Genomic DNA, 15,355 nt, shown 5'->3' on the forward strand with positions numbered 1-15,355 from the left:
CCCATCCATGTTGATGTGAAAGTTGGGTATTCATCCTTTCTGATGGCTGAGTAATATTCTATTGTATAGATGGACCACATCTTCTTTATCCATTCATCTATTGAAGGGCATCTCGGCTCTTTCCACAGTTTGGCTATTGTGGACATTGCTGCTATGAACATTGCGGTGCATATGGCCCTTCTTTTCACTACATCTGTGTCTTTGGGGTAAATACCCCAAATTGCTGGGTTGTAGGGTAGCTCTATTTTTAATTTTTTGAGGCACCTCCACACTGTTTTCCAAAGTGGCTGTACCAACTTGCATTCCCACCAACGGTGTAAGAAGGTTCCCCTTTCTCCACAACCTCTGCAACATTTGTTGTTTCTTGCCTTGTCCATTTTTGCCATTCTAACTGGTGTAAGGTGGTATCTCAGTGTGGTTTTGATTTGAATTTCCCTGATGGCTAATGATGATGAACATTTTTTCATGGGTCTATTAGCCATTTGTATGTCTTCTTTGGAGAAGTGTCTGTTCATGTCTTCTGCCCATTTTTTGACTTGATTATTTGTTTTTTGGGTGTTGAGTTTGAGAAGTTCTTAATAGATCTTGGATACCAGCCCTTTATCTGTAGTGTCATTTGCAAATATCTTCTCCCATTCTGTGGGTTGCCTCTTTGTTTTGTTGACTGTTTCCTTTGCTGTGCAGAAGCTTTTTATCTTGATGAAGTCCCAAGAGTTCATTTTTGTTTTTGTTTCACTAGCCTTTGGCGATGTATCTTGAAAGAAGTTGCTGTGGCCAATGTCAAAGAGTTAACTGCCTATGTTCTCCTCTAGGATTTTGATGGATTCCTGTCTCACATTGAGGTCTTTCATCCATTTTGAATTTATCTTTGTGTATGGTGCTAGAGAATGGTCGAATTTCATTCTTCTGTATATAGCTGTCCAGTTTTCCCAGCACCATTTATTGAAGAGACTGTCTTTTTTCCATTGGATATTTTTTCCTACTTTGTCGAAGACTATTTGACCATAGAGTTGAGGGTCCATATCTGGGCTCTTTATTCTGTTCCATTGGTCTATATGTCTGTTTTTTTGCCAGTACCATGCTATCTTGGCGATCACTGCTTTGTAATATAGCTTGAAATCAGGCAACATGATGCCCCCAGCTTTGTTTTTCTTTTTCAACATTTCTTTGGCAATTTGGGGTCTTTTCTGGTTCCATAGAAATTTTAGGATTCTTTGTTCCAGCATTTTGAAATATGTCATTGGAATTTTGATCGGCATGGCTTTGAAGGTATAGATTGCTCTGGGTAGCATAGACATTTTAACAATGTTTATTCTTCCGATCCATGAGCATGGAATGTTTTTCCATCTTTTTGTGTCTTTTTCAATTTCTTTCATGAGTGTACTGTAGTTCCTAGTATAGATCCTTTACCTCTTTGGTTAGGTTTATTCCAAGGTATCTTATGGTTTTTGGTGCTATTGTAAATGGAATCGTTTCTCTAATTTCTCTTTCTATGGTTGCATTGTTAGTGTATAAGAAAGCAACTGATTTCTGTGCATTGATTTTGTATCCTGCCACGTTACTGAATTGCTGGATGAGTTCTAGTAATTTGGAGGTGGAGTCTTTTGGATTTTCCACATAAAGTGTCATGTCATCTGCGAAGAGAGAGAGTTTGACTTCTTCTTTGCCAATTTGAATACCTTTTATTTCTTTTTGTTGTCTGATTGCTGTTGCTAGGACTTCTAGTACTATGTTGAACAATAGTGGCAAGAGTGGGCATCCTTGGCGTGTTCCTGATCTTAAGGGAAAGGCTCTCAGCTTTTCCCCATTGAGGATGATATTTGCTGTGGGTTTTTCATAGATGGATTTTATGAACTTGAGGAATGTTCCCTCTATCCCTATACTCTGAAGAGTTTTAATCAGGAAAGGATGCTATATTTTGTCAAATGCTTTTTCTGCATCAATTGAGAGGACCATATGTTCTTCTGTCTCCTCTTATTAATGTGTTCTATCACATTGATGGATTTGCGAATGTTGAACCACCTTCCATCCCGGGGATAAATCCCACTTGGTCGTGGTGGATGATCCTTTTAATGTATTGTTGGATCCTATTAGCTAGGATTTTGTTGAGAATTTTGGAATCCATATTCATCAGGGATATCAGTCTGAAATTCTCGTTTTTGATGGGGTCTCTGCCTGGTTTGGGGATTAGGGTGATGCTGGCCTCATAGAATGAGTCTGGAAGCTTTCCTTCTGTTTCTGTTTTTTGAAACAGCTTCAGGACAATAGCTATTATTTCTTCCTTGAATGTTTGGTAGAATTCTCCAGGGAATCCATCAGGCCCTGGAGTCTTGTTTTTTGGGAGGGTTTTGATCACTGCTTCAATCTCGTTACTGGTTATTGGCCTATTCAGGTTGTCAGTTCCTTCCTGTTTCAGTCTTGGGAGTTTGTAGGTTTCCAGGAAGGCATCCATCTCATCCAGGTTGCTCAATTTATTGGTATACAGTTGTTGATAATAATTTCTAATAATTGTTTCTATTTCCTTGGTGTTAGTTGTGCTCTCTCCCCTTTCATTCATAATTTTATTAATTTGGGTCCTTTCTCTTTTCTTTTGGATAAGTCTGGCCAGTGGTTTATCGATCTTATTAATTCTTTCAAAGAGCCAGCTTCTAGTTTCATTGATCTGATCTACTGTGGTTTCTGGTTTCTAATTCGTTGATCTCTGTTCTAATCTTAATTATTTCTCTTCTAATGTGTGGTTTAGGCATCGTCTGTCGCTTTTTCTCTAGTTCTTTAAGGTGTAAAGTTAGTTGGTGAATTCGGGATTTTTCTATTTTTTTGAGTGAGGCTTGGATGGCTACATATTTCCTCCTTAGGACCGCCTTTGCAGTATCCCATAGGTTTTGGACCGATGTGTTTCTGTTCTCCTTGGTTCCCATGAATTGTTTAAGTTCTTCTTTGATTTCCTGGTTGACCCAAACATTCTTGAGCAGAGTGGTCTTTAGCTTCCAAGTATTTGAATTTCTTCCAAATTTTTTCTTGTGATTGAGTTTCAGTTTTAAAGCATTATGGTCTGAGAATATGCAGGGAATAATCTCAGTCTTTTTGTATTGGTTGAGACCTGATTTGTGACCCAGTATGTGGTCTATTCTGGAGAAAGTTCCACGTGCGCTCGAGAAGAATGAGTATTCTGTTGTTTTAGGGTGGAATGTTCTGTATGTATCTATGAGACCCATCTGGTCCAGTGTGTCATTCAAAGCTCTTGTTTCTTTGTTGATTTTCTGCTTAGATGATCTGTCCATTGCTGAGAGTGGAGTATTGAGGTCTCCTACAATTAACGTATTGTTATCAATATGACTCTTTATTTTGGTTAACAGTTGGCTTATGTAGATGGCTGCTCCCGTGTTGGGGGCATAGATATTTACAATTGTTAGATCTTCTTGTTGGATAGATCCTTTAAGAATGATATAGTGTCCTTCTGTGTCCCTAAGTACAGTCTTTAGTTTAAAATCTAATTTGTCTGATATAAGAATTGCTACCCCAGCTTTCTTTTGAGGTCCACTGGCATGGAAGATGGATCTCCATCCCTTCACTTTCAGTCTGGATGTATCTTTAGGTTCAAAATGAGTCTCTTGTAGACAGCATATGGATGGGTCCTGTCTTTTTTTCCAATCTGCAACCCTGTGCCGTTTTATGGGAGCATTTAGGCCGTTCACGTTGAGAGTGATTATTGAAAGATATGAATTTATTGTCATCATGTTGTGTGTGAAGACCTTGTTTTTATAGTTGTCCCTGTAAATTTCTGTTGTAGATCACTCTTGGGGTCTTTCTCCTTTTCTAGAACCCCCCTTAATATTCCTTGCAGGGCTGGCTTAGTGGTCACATATTCTTTCAGTTTCTGCCAGTCGTGGAAGCTCTGCATCTCTCCATCCATTCTAAATGAAAGCCTTGCCGGATAAAGTATTCTTGGCTGCATGTTCTTCTCATTTAGTACCCTGAATATGTCTTGCCAGGCCTTTCTGGCTTGCCAGGTCTCTGTGGATAGGTCTGACGTTATTCTGATGTTCCTCCCTCTGTACGTAAGGAATCTCTTCCCCCTAACTGCCCTTAAGATGGTTTCCTTGGTTCTAAGATTTGTGAGTTTTACTATTACATGCTGGGGCATTGGCCTGTTTTCCTTGATCTTGGGAGGGGTCCTCTCTGCCTCTAGGACACGAATGTTTGTTTCATTCCCCAGATTAGGGAAGTTGTCAGCTACGATTTGCTCAAATATATCTTCTAGTTTTCTCTCTCTCTCTCCACCCCCTCTGTCTCTCTCCATCCCCTTAGGGATCCCAATAATTCTGACATTGGAACGCTTCATGGTGTCACTTATTTCTCTGATTCTATTTTCATGGATTTTGAGTTGTTTTTCCCTGGCTGCCTCTTTTCCCTTCTTGTCTGTTAATTGGTCTTCTAGATCACTAATTCGTTCTTCTGCCTCGCTTACCCTAGCTGTTAGATTATCTAGATTAGATTGGATCTCATTGTTAGCATTTTTAAGTTCTGCCAATTCAGCTTTCATTTCTGCCCTTAGAGACTCTTTGTTGCCATCAATTGATTTCTCCATTCTAGCTATTGTCTTCACAAGTGCTACTCTGAATTCCATCTCCAAAATCTTGGTTATATCTGAATCCATTTGTAAATCTGTGGCATAAGTCATAGTCCCTGAGTCTTTTTGGGGGTTCCTCCTCCTAGTCATTCTGTTGAGGGGTGGTTGAGGGAATGTATAGAGTCCTAATTATTGACCACAACCCAAGCAAGATGCACCTGTTTTCTTGAGACTTCAGGGTTGTTGGCCTCTTGTTCTCCCAGCCTGTCTTCTGAGTGAGGGGACTGCTGTGCTGTTACTCAGGCAACCCTGTTTGGGCAGAGTTTCCCTGCCCCCTCTGGCGGGGGATGGGCTCAGTGGAAACCAGTTTTGGGGGGCTTTTGTTCTCTAGCGGCTTTCCACGTCTCTTCACGGAGTCAGAGCAGAAGAGACCGTTTCCAACCCTCTGCCTCAGAGCAGAGAGATTGCAGTCTGTTCTTCAGTGAGCTCTCCAGGCCACACCGTCTCCGTTTCTGTCTGTGCTGCTATAAACTGCAGCATCCTGGGTTGTGCGCCCCTCAGCAGGGCTCCCAGTCCTCGCCTCCAGGTCAGGCCACGTCTCTGCCCTTTGTGCTTCTAAAACCGCCAGCCGCCCCCAGTTCACTCGCTCAGCCCCGCCTGTCTGGGTTTCCGTCTAAAGTCCTTTCCCTGTCACTACCGGTCTGCGAGTCTGCCCTGTCCCCAGTGTGGGAGGCTGTCGCTCACCAGCAGTGGAGGATCCCCATGGCTGGGCTCCCTCCCGCTGCCGTTTATCCTCCAACATCTGCCATTTATCCTCCAACATCTGCCATTTATCCTCCAACATCTGCCCGTGGAATCACAGCTCCCCGCTTTGTAACTTGAAACCAACTGCCTGCGATATTTTGTTTGTAGAGATCCAGATCTATCTTCTTACATCTCAGGCTGATTTTATGGATGTTCAGAGTGGTCTGGTAGATATCCAGCTCAATTCCAGGGACTGGTTGGAGTAGGGGCCCCTACTCCTACACCATCTTTTCCCCTTCTCCAGGATAGTTCTATTTTTAATATTTTGAGGAACCTCTCTGTACTTTTTTCCACGGTGGCTACACCAGTTAGCATTCCTACCAGCAGTGCACGAGGGTTCCTTTTTCTGTACATCCTTGCCAACACTTGTTGTTTCTTGAGTTTTTAATTTTATCCATTCTGACAGGTGTGAGGTGATATCTCCTTGTGGTTTTGATTTGCTTTTCCCTGATGATAAGTGATGTTCAGCATCTTTTCATGTGCTTTTTGGCCATCTGTAGGTTTTCTTTGGAGAAAAAGTCCGTTCATGTCTTCTGCCCATTTTAATCAGAGTATTTGGGTTTTTTTGGTGTTCACTTATATAAGTTCTTCATATATTTTGGATATAAACCTATTATCAGCTGTATCATTTGCAAATACCTCCTCCCATTCAATAGGTTGCCTTTTCGTTTTTTTGACGGTTTCCTTTGATCTGCAAAACGAGAGTAGCTGCCTCTTAAAAGACCAAATCACAGTTCTCGTTACTCAAATAGATGAGTCACAGCATAGTGTGAGATACTGAAAAATACCAAAGAGTGTTGTGCAAAGTTTTCTGCCTTCAAGGAGATAATGATCTATTTTAAGGAATCAGGATTTTCAACACAATTAGCAAGCAATGCAGAATACTAAATTATGTGGTCCAGAATTCAAGTGCTGTAGGAAATAAGAGCAAGGAAAATGGCTGCAGACTAGGGAAATTGGGGAAGGGAAAGGATTTGCAGGGCACAGGTTCCTGCTTATGACCTCTTTCCAGCTCTAAGTTGGGCATATGCCAGACTACTCAAAACACTTGCTCTTAAAATTTATCACAAAATATGCTTTTCTTCTTGACCTCCTTTTGATTAAGTCAGTCTCATTTGAGTCTCTTTGGCTCCCTATTTCGCAACACTGTATTTTTAGTACACTGAGTTTATGTTGTCCTTTTTGTCATATATACATACATATAATTTCCATGTTCTTTTCAGTTTGTTTAGGGCAGAAACACAGTTATTTTTTCCAATCATGTCCTTCATTATATTAGTGTATGGTCCTCCACAAATTACCCACCCAATTGAAGTTGTTGATTGAAGGAAAAAAATGACTGGCTATGGCATGTTTGTATCTACTAAAGTGCCTGGCATATAGTAGGCACACCACAGTATTTTGATGAAAATCCAGCTAACTGTTAAATGGACTCATTGGCCACTTTTCATTGCTTTATTATCAGTTTAATCATTCAGCCAATAAAGAGCTTTAAACTTGCAAGTAATGAGGAAACAGTTAATTTAGCTACTGTAGGTAGATATGACCTGGAAGTGGATTGTGATAATTGGGATATATTACCTGAAAAATATATGTATATATACATAAACACATTGCCATTGACAGAGTCTGAAGTGTGTACAAGAGCTCTATCTTTTATTTTTTTTTTATTTTTTTTTTAAAGATTTTATTTATTTATTTGAGACAGAGAGAATGAGAGAGAGAGAGAGAGCACATGAGAGGGGGGAGGGTCAGAGGGAGAAGCAGGCTCCCTGCCGAGCAGGGAGCCCGATGTGGGACTCGATCCAGGGACTCCAGGATCATGACCTGAGCTGAAGGCAGTCGCTTAACCAACTGAGCCACCCAGGCGCCCAAGAGCTTTATCTTTTATAACAGTTCCTCATTTTTAGTGTAAATAAGGTTATATAAAGTATTTGTCCTAAAAATTAAACACTACCCACCCATTTTTCTGTGTCTCTTTTATTGATTAATTGTCATATTGATTCATTACTTGCTACATTTAAAAGAGAAGGCAAAAACTGGACGAGGCTTTAGAAAATGCCATGTAGGGAGCATTCTACTCCAACCAGCAAATGCTTAATGCCTCTTACATTTCTTCTATTGTTAGAGTCTAAAATATGTAGAGAATGGGTTTCATAATTAGATTTATATTGAAATCTTATCTCTACATCATGGCATATTCATACAATGGAAAACTATATAGCAGTGAGAGCAAACTGTTTACAGGTACTCTCAACATGGATGAATCTTTCAGGCATGGTGTCGAGTAGAGGACAAAGAGTACATATTCTATGATTCTATTAATGTAAAATACTAAAACTGACAAAACGAATGTACACTGTTGGAAGTAAGGGTATTGGTTACTTTGAAGGGAAAGGGTTTGTGATAGAAAGGAGGCAGGAGGGTGGTCTCTGTAGTGCTGGGCACATTCTCTTTCTTGATCTGGCTGCTTCATTCATGGTTGTGCTTACTTTGTAAAAAATTATAGAGATGTGTAATTAAAATATATTTGTTTACTTGTATTTTTATTTTATTTTCATAAAACATTTAAAAATTTAAAGAGGTAGGTTATCATCTACCTCTTAGGTTTAACATGAGGACTGAGTCAATTGGCATTTATGAAAGTGCTCAGCAGACACTGCATTCAGTAAACAATCAGTAAACATTCCCTCCTAATATGTTTAATACCTGTACCCCCAAATATCTTACAGGTAAGGTCTTTGCATAATCTATATCATATCTATTTTAATACATGATATAATGAGGCAGTGCACTAATATCTCTTGGGATGTATCTGCTCTTTGTTCTTCTAGCCTGCAGATATTGACCAACAACAAATAGTACTATAATAGAACTGGTGTATCAGGTTGCTATCAATGAGCTTGTCCTTGCTGAAAATGTGTGCACACATATCAACTATGTAATAGTACCCATCATACCCTAATAATGGGTGAACAGCAGCAGAATGGAGCTCATAATAAAAAAACAAACTACAACCAGAGCAAAAATCCCTTCTGTTTTTTCAACCGGCAGAAAGAGTATTGCTTGAAATTGTGATTTGGCAGGCCATCTCAAAGAAAATAATATGAAATGACTTCCTGCGTCATCAATTTACTGATCAAGGCCCTATGGATATAAACACTGTGCTGAGTTCTTTCTAGCTCTTGAACTGAGCAGTGTTGAGAACGGATATAATCCCTATGTTCTCTGAATTTGCATTTCCTGCAAATTGTCTTAAACTAAGGACTGGATAATTTTTAAAGAACAGAATTAAACATAACTACTTTTATTTGCCAGGTTTTTGTCTAATTGTAGTCAGTCATTCACTCTGGTTTGCTCACTAATGGTAGCCAACATCTTTCTTAGCTTATTACATACCATTTATTGCCCAACCTAATTAGCACGTTGAAGTTAAAGGATGGCCATTGAGGGATTCGGTTTTTCAATAAAAACATTATACACTGGAACTAAGCATCCCTAGTAATTATTATCATACATATGCATTCTACACTTGGACCTCCATGTCTCATTCCTTGTGGCAAAAGTATTCTACGGCTCCTGGAATTGCGTTGCATTTACTTTTTTATCGATACAAATAACTATATTAAGGTCTGAAGATCAATGTTGAACCTACTTTCTGAAATCGTAAATAATCAACTTTTCCCTAGTGAAAGCAAAAACAGAAAACCTTAGAGGCCTATTGTAATTGATTTTTCTTAGAACTGCAGAAATGTTTGTGAAGCAGCAAGAGAAACAAAGGGAAAAATCTAAAGCAATTAGATATGACATTTCAGAAGATAGACTTGTTTATCTGGAGATGAAACACCAATCACAAAATCCTTCTTAACTAACTTTATGACAGCACTTCCTCAAAATCAATGGTACAACCCCCTGCATTTATAAAATAAAAGGCAATCCTACTGAGTTAAACACAGGCCTGAGAAAGAAATGCTTATTTTGGTGAACTAAATGGGACTCTGATGTATTGGTACTGGTTTCCATGATCCTCACATGCTAGCCTTGCTAACCTGTACTTATATGATGTACCCATCATCCATGGCTGGTTTAATTACGTAAAAATGTTAACAGCCAGAAAAGGTACACAACAGCAGGCATGCGTTCTTTTTAAAAACTAATGTTTTTAAGATGAGTGATGATGTGGTTGGCCTACTTACTCAAGATTGTTCTAATGAATACTAGGCAGATTCCTTTTCCTAAAAGTGTAAGTGTTACAGATAACATAACTGAAGTCATGTAGTTTCAAGAGGTTTTAGGGCACCTGGGTGGCTCAGTCGGTTAAGCGTCTGCCTTTGGCTCAGGTCATGATCCCAGGGTCCTGGGATCGAGCCCCACGTTAGGCTCCCTGCTCCACGGGAAGCCTGCTTCTCCACCTTCCACTCCCCCTGCTTGTGTCCCCTCTCTCGCTGTGTCTCTCTCTATCAAATAAATAAATAAAATCTAAAAAAAAAAGAGGTTTTTAGACCTCGGAAATAATTATTTTTTCAAAAAGAGCACAAAGGGTCAACAAATGTATGAACAAATGTTCAACATCACTAATCATAAGGGAAGTGCAAATCAGTGCAATGAGATATTGTCTCATACCTTTTAGGGTGGCTGTTATAAAAAAACAAGAGATAACAAGTTTTGGCTAAGATACAGAGAAATTGGAATCCTTGCAGACTATTGATGGGAATGTAAAATGGTGCAGCTGCTATAGAAAACAATATGGAGGTTTTTAAAAAAATTAAAAATAGAACTAACGTATGATCCAGCCATCCCACTTCTAGGTATATATCCAAGGGAATTGAAATTGGTATCTCAAATATGCACTCCCATGTTCATTGCAGTATTATTCATAACAGTCAAGACATCAACATAATCTAAATATGTATCAGTGGATGTATGGATAAAGAAAATGTAAACACATAATATAACACTGTATTTTAATTTTACTAGAATTAAAAAAATAAAATTTTTAAAAGTACATGCACATGAATATTATTCAGCCTTTAAGAAGAAGGAAATACTGCCATTTGCAGCAACATGGATGAACATGGCAGACACTATACTAAGTGAAGTAAGTTTGACACAAATACGGCATGATCTCAGTTATATATGGAATCTAAAATAGTCGAATTTACAAAAGCAGAGAATAGAATGGTGGTTGCTAGGGGTTTGGAGGAAGGGGAAATGGGATGATGTTGGTCAGAGGGTATAAACTTCCAGACTTTCTCTGTTACTATAAATCGCAAAAGCATGCTTGCAAAGATAGCATAAAATGAATTTAGTCCTGCAGAAAGAACTTAATTATCAATGCGTAGGTAGTTTATCCATTGATCCATCCATCCATCTATCCACCCATCTATCTTCGTATCCTGTTTATCCATTTAACAATTCATTCATTCACCAAATATTTAATGAGATTCTACCATATGTGAAGCACTGTGCATTTAAGTAGCTTTTAAGAAGTTGTGTTTTGGGGAAGAAAAAATGTGATAACAATTGAGAAACCCTAAATATTTGCAAGCTGTAAGAAAATGAAGAACTTGGAGCTTTTTATCAAGCTAAGTGTCTTCAACCACCTTCCACATGCTTTGCTGAGTAGGTGCTTTATAAGATTGCTTGCACCTTATTTTGGAGTGGTTGCCAATGGCATTAGTAGTTTCATTTAAGAAGATGGCAGTGGGGTTTTTCATTTTACATTTCTCTTTATTTTTTATTTATTTTATTTTGTAAAGGTTTTATTTATTTATTTGAGAGAGAGTGCACGCATGAGAGTGGAGAGGGTCAGGGGGAGAAGCAGACTCCCTGCTGAGCAGAGAGCCCGATGCGGGACTCGATCCCGGGACTCCAGGATCATGACCTGAGCTGAAGGCAGTCGCTTAACCAACTGAGCCACTCAGGCGCCCTTACATTTCTCTTTAAACACATATATAAATGATGTATTTACAGGATACAGTGTATAACTTGCCATAATGTTTTGCACAATATCCTTCACTGTTGACCGTGTGATTAAAAGAAATTTAAAGTATGATAGCACACCTGGGATGAGAGCATACAAGTTCTCCTTGAAACATCAAAAATTCTAGAAGCAACAGAAGAAATTTCTTGAGAAATATCAGTCAGGGAATGACCACTTAGGAGTCGGTGGCAGCAGCATTAGGGGGCTGTGATAAGCTTGGGCAGGATCATGTGTTACAAAAGCCTTTCCTGCAACAGAAAGAATAATACGCAAGGCAGCTCACTGCAGGTAACAGGTGTAGATGCTGATTAAGTGTCTCACTGGCAGGGCATGGTATTTTATGCAGAGCCTCACTTCACCCATGGAATCTGTGAGGGGAAAGGTGTGTAAATAATTAGAGGACGGGGCGCCTGGGTGGCTCAGTCGTTAAGCGTCTGCCTTCGGCTCAGGTCATGATCCCAGGGTCCTGGGATCAAGCCCCACGTTAGGCTCCCTGCTCCACGGGAAGCCTGCTTCTCCACCTTCCACTCCCCCTGCTTGTGTCCCCTCTCTCGCTGTGTCTCTCTCTGTCAAATAAATAAATAAAATCTTAAAAAAAAAAAATAATTAGAGGACATTTCAGTAAAATCAAGGTCTTGAATTGTTGTTGGTTGTTTTTTTTTCCCCCCATCCTTGGAGCTACAGGTATAGTTGTAGCTTTCAAGTGAATCAACTGATTCAAATTTTATTTTTAAATTAAGAATCACTGTTTAAAGTGTTTTATTTTAAATCCACATAGGAAAATCCTCTAACAGATAATCCAAGAACAGGCTGATTATTATCCTAGTTTTTTTTTTTTTATTATTCTAGTTTATATGAAACTAAACATCCTTTGAGCAGCAAACATTACTCCTTGCTGTGTGCATTCTGCTCAGGACTTATCTTCATTAGGACTTCTACCTGATGGGCTGAGGAGGGCTGCAGGGTCTGGACTTGCTGGGGAGGTTCACACTCTGGTGAGGTGAGTACAGGATTCTCATATTTATTCTTCCTCATTGTCTCATGTTCATGTGTCCTTTTAATAGACATTCACACAGCGATGAGCCTGTAAACCTATCCAGATGGCAGACCCCTCTTTGAAGGAATGTGTGTAAAGGTCCCTGCCCAACCGACAGCAGTTTTTCCTTTCTAACATGCTTTTTTGCTGCCATAGAGCCCTGGGAAGTACCAGATTTGGTCAGTATAAACTTGACAATTCTGTATAATTGTTGGGTCATTGAGCCAGGGGTATTTTCACTTTTATGACTAAACTCACTTTTATACTCTTGCTGATGAGTTCTCTGGTACCTGAGTGTAAACCCAAACGTCTTCCATATTCATCAGTCATTATTCTTAGCTGGAATATAGGCTTTCGCATATGAGACATTAACAAGAAACAACTGAACCAATGGATGAGCAGCCCCCGCACTGTCAGTTTTAAATTTTTATTGATGAAAATTATGTTTGAAGAAGTAGACAAATCTAAGTGTACATCACAATGAAGGTCCATAAAGTGAATGTATCTTTGTAGCCAGCATTCCAGAGCAAGATACAGAATATTACCTAGAAGCCTCGCTTGTGCCCATGTAGCCCGATCTTCTTTCCTGGTATAATCACTGTCATGACTTCTAACACCATACATTAGTTTCTCTCAATTTGAACTTTGTGGAAATGAAAAAAAAAAAAAAAACAGTTGTATTCTTTCGTGTCAGGCTTCGTTTACTCCCAACTTTGTTAGCAATATTCATCCTTGCACTTGTGAGTAGTTAAAATTTGTTCATCCTCGCTGCTCTAGTATTCCATTGCATGAATATACTGTGTTACATTTATCCATTTTGCCACTGATGGCAATTGGGCAGTTTCCACTTGGGGGCTGTTACAAATAGTGCTACCATGCACATTCTTCTCTGTGTCTTTGGGTGCACTGCCTTTTGACCTGTCTCCTCCTTGCTGTAATGAGGAGAAAAATTACGAACTAAAGCAGAAGTACCCACCTAAAAGATAAGCTCATGGTGCTACTGTTATTTGGGACTTGCTATGTGACTAATTGTATTTTGAACATAAACAACTCCCTCGCCACAGTGCTTTCCCTCAGGAACCCAAACTCATTGAATCGCTTAGCAAAATGACCCCAAGATACTCCTGTTCTCATTTGAAAACCAACCGGATTTCAGTTAGGGATGAAAGCAAAATTTAGGATAAAAATATGCAAGCTTAAAGCCATATAGAACAGCACAGCCAAAAACACTCATTAAAATTACTCATGGACAAAAGAGATTTGCACTAATTAAAATGCCTAGTCACTGTAGAGTGGGTTAAGAGGGAAGATTGACTTAGTACCAAATGGGTTCATTTTATGGCTTTACATCAGACTTTTGAAATATTTTCAGTTAAGGAAATGAAAGAAAGATGGAAAAAAAAAACCTCATAAGGAAACAGATAAAATACCATAGACCTAAGGAGATCCATTATCATCATTATGGCAGCATTTCCAATCACATTTATGAATTTGGGCAATTTTTATCACACTTGTTGTTAAGGGACAATTGAGCAGGTGCCATTTTATGAGCTACTAATTCTTTAGTGATTCCCAAGTGGAGGATACACACACAAGGGTCAATTATTATGAGTCTAATAGAAATGCTGTGATTAGGCAAAATGCAAAGTAACATTAATCTCCCCACTGCTCTCTCGAGCAGAGTCAGCTGTCAATTTTAGTCCTGAGGAGCTTGGAGACCACCAACATGGCCAGAGGGTTTTGGATTTGTTACATCAGGGGCAGAGTGAGCTAAATATTTTTAATATAACTTATAACTTTATAAAACTAGAACTTAATTTAACATTATAGGAATATTTAAAGATTGAGAAGATTAAGTATGATTCCTATAACTAAAATACAGATTCTATATGTCAGTATATTATTCTGAAATTTTAACCTTCAAATTCAAAGTCATTTTTAGTTTAGACCAAAAGTCCTGATTTTTATCTTGCTACAATTTCAGTGTTTATGTGACTAAACATGGGGGCATTTATTCAGGTGATATGGCATTTATATTCTCATTTCTCATGACAATCAGAACAGCCACAAATCCTTCTAAAAATCAAAATAATAAATGTGAAATACTTAGTGCCATCATTACACATTTGGCATTTGATAAGGTTAGGTTCCTTCTAGCATATGTTTGTATGATATTGACATACAACCATCATTCACCACATATGGGGGGGGCCATAGAAATGGGAGGAAAAGGAAGGAAAGGCAGAAGAGGCCTAATACTTACTGATGGCTTCTAATGTGTGAGATAACAAGCTCAGTGTTTTGTATGTGGTAGCTGATTTAACCCTTTCAGTAATGCTACAGGACATGATTTGTTAAGCTTTCTGTGGATTAGAAAGTTGAGACTCAACGAGGTTAAGTCTCTTGACCAGTGTTACTCTCTAGTGAATGGTGGACTTAGGAGTCAGAGCCATGCCTACTTTCCCCCAGTACTTTTCCACTACATTACTCGGCCTTCTCATTTTAAGCACTGATTCTCCATAGTTAAGGTCCTTCATGTTCTATGGGAAAGCTTGAAATGAAATTGCTCATGGCTAACCTGCCAGTACACCAAGCATTTTCCACATTCAAGGTCATTATGTCTCATACCAGTTTTGATACTCGCAGTCTTTTTTGAGAAGTCTCAAAAGATGCCTACCACCTTCCAGTTATTGGTCCCAGGACAAGGAAGCCTCAGCCAGCAGCTACAGGCTGCATGGCAGCCAAGGTCAAGCTACTAAGAAGGGACAAGATTGCTATAGTTCATCGTCTCCAGGCCGACACTGGCCCTCAATTTAGAAGAGTCTACATCCATATTTCCTTATTCCTTGCTCTCAATTTGCTGTTTTTCCTCTATCCAGTCTCCTCCAACTCCAGACTATCCTCTAGGCTGCTGCCAGAAATCTTGAGGTTCACAAATGTATATCTGACCATATCATTCTCC

Source organism: Phoca vitulina, unplaced genomic scaffold (assembly GCF_004348235.1).
Source record: "Phoca vitulina isolate PV1807 unplaced genomic scaffold, GSC_HSeal_1.0 scaffold35, whole genome shotgun sequence".
Classification (NCBI taxonomy): domain Eukaryota; kingdom Metazoa; phylum Chordata; class Mammalia; order Carnivora; family Phocidae; genus Phoca; species Phoca vitulina.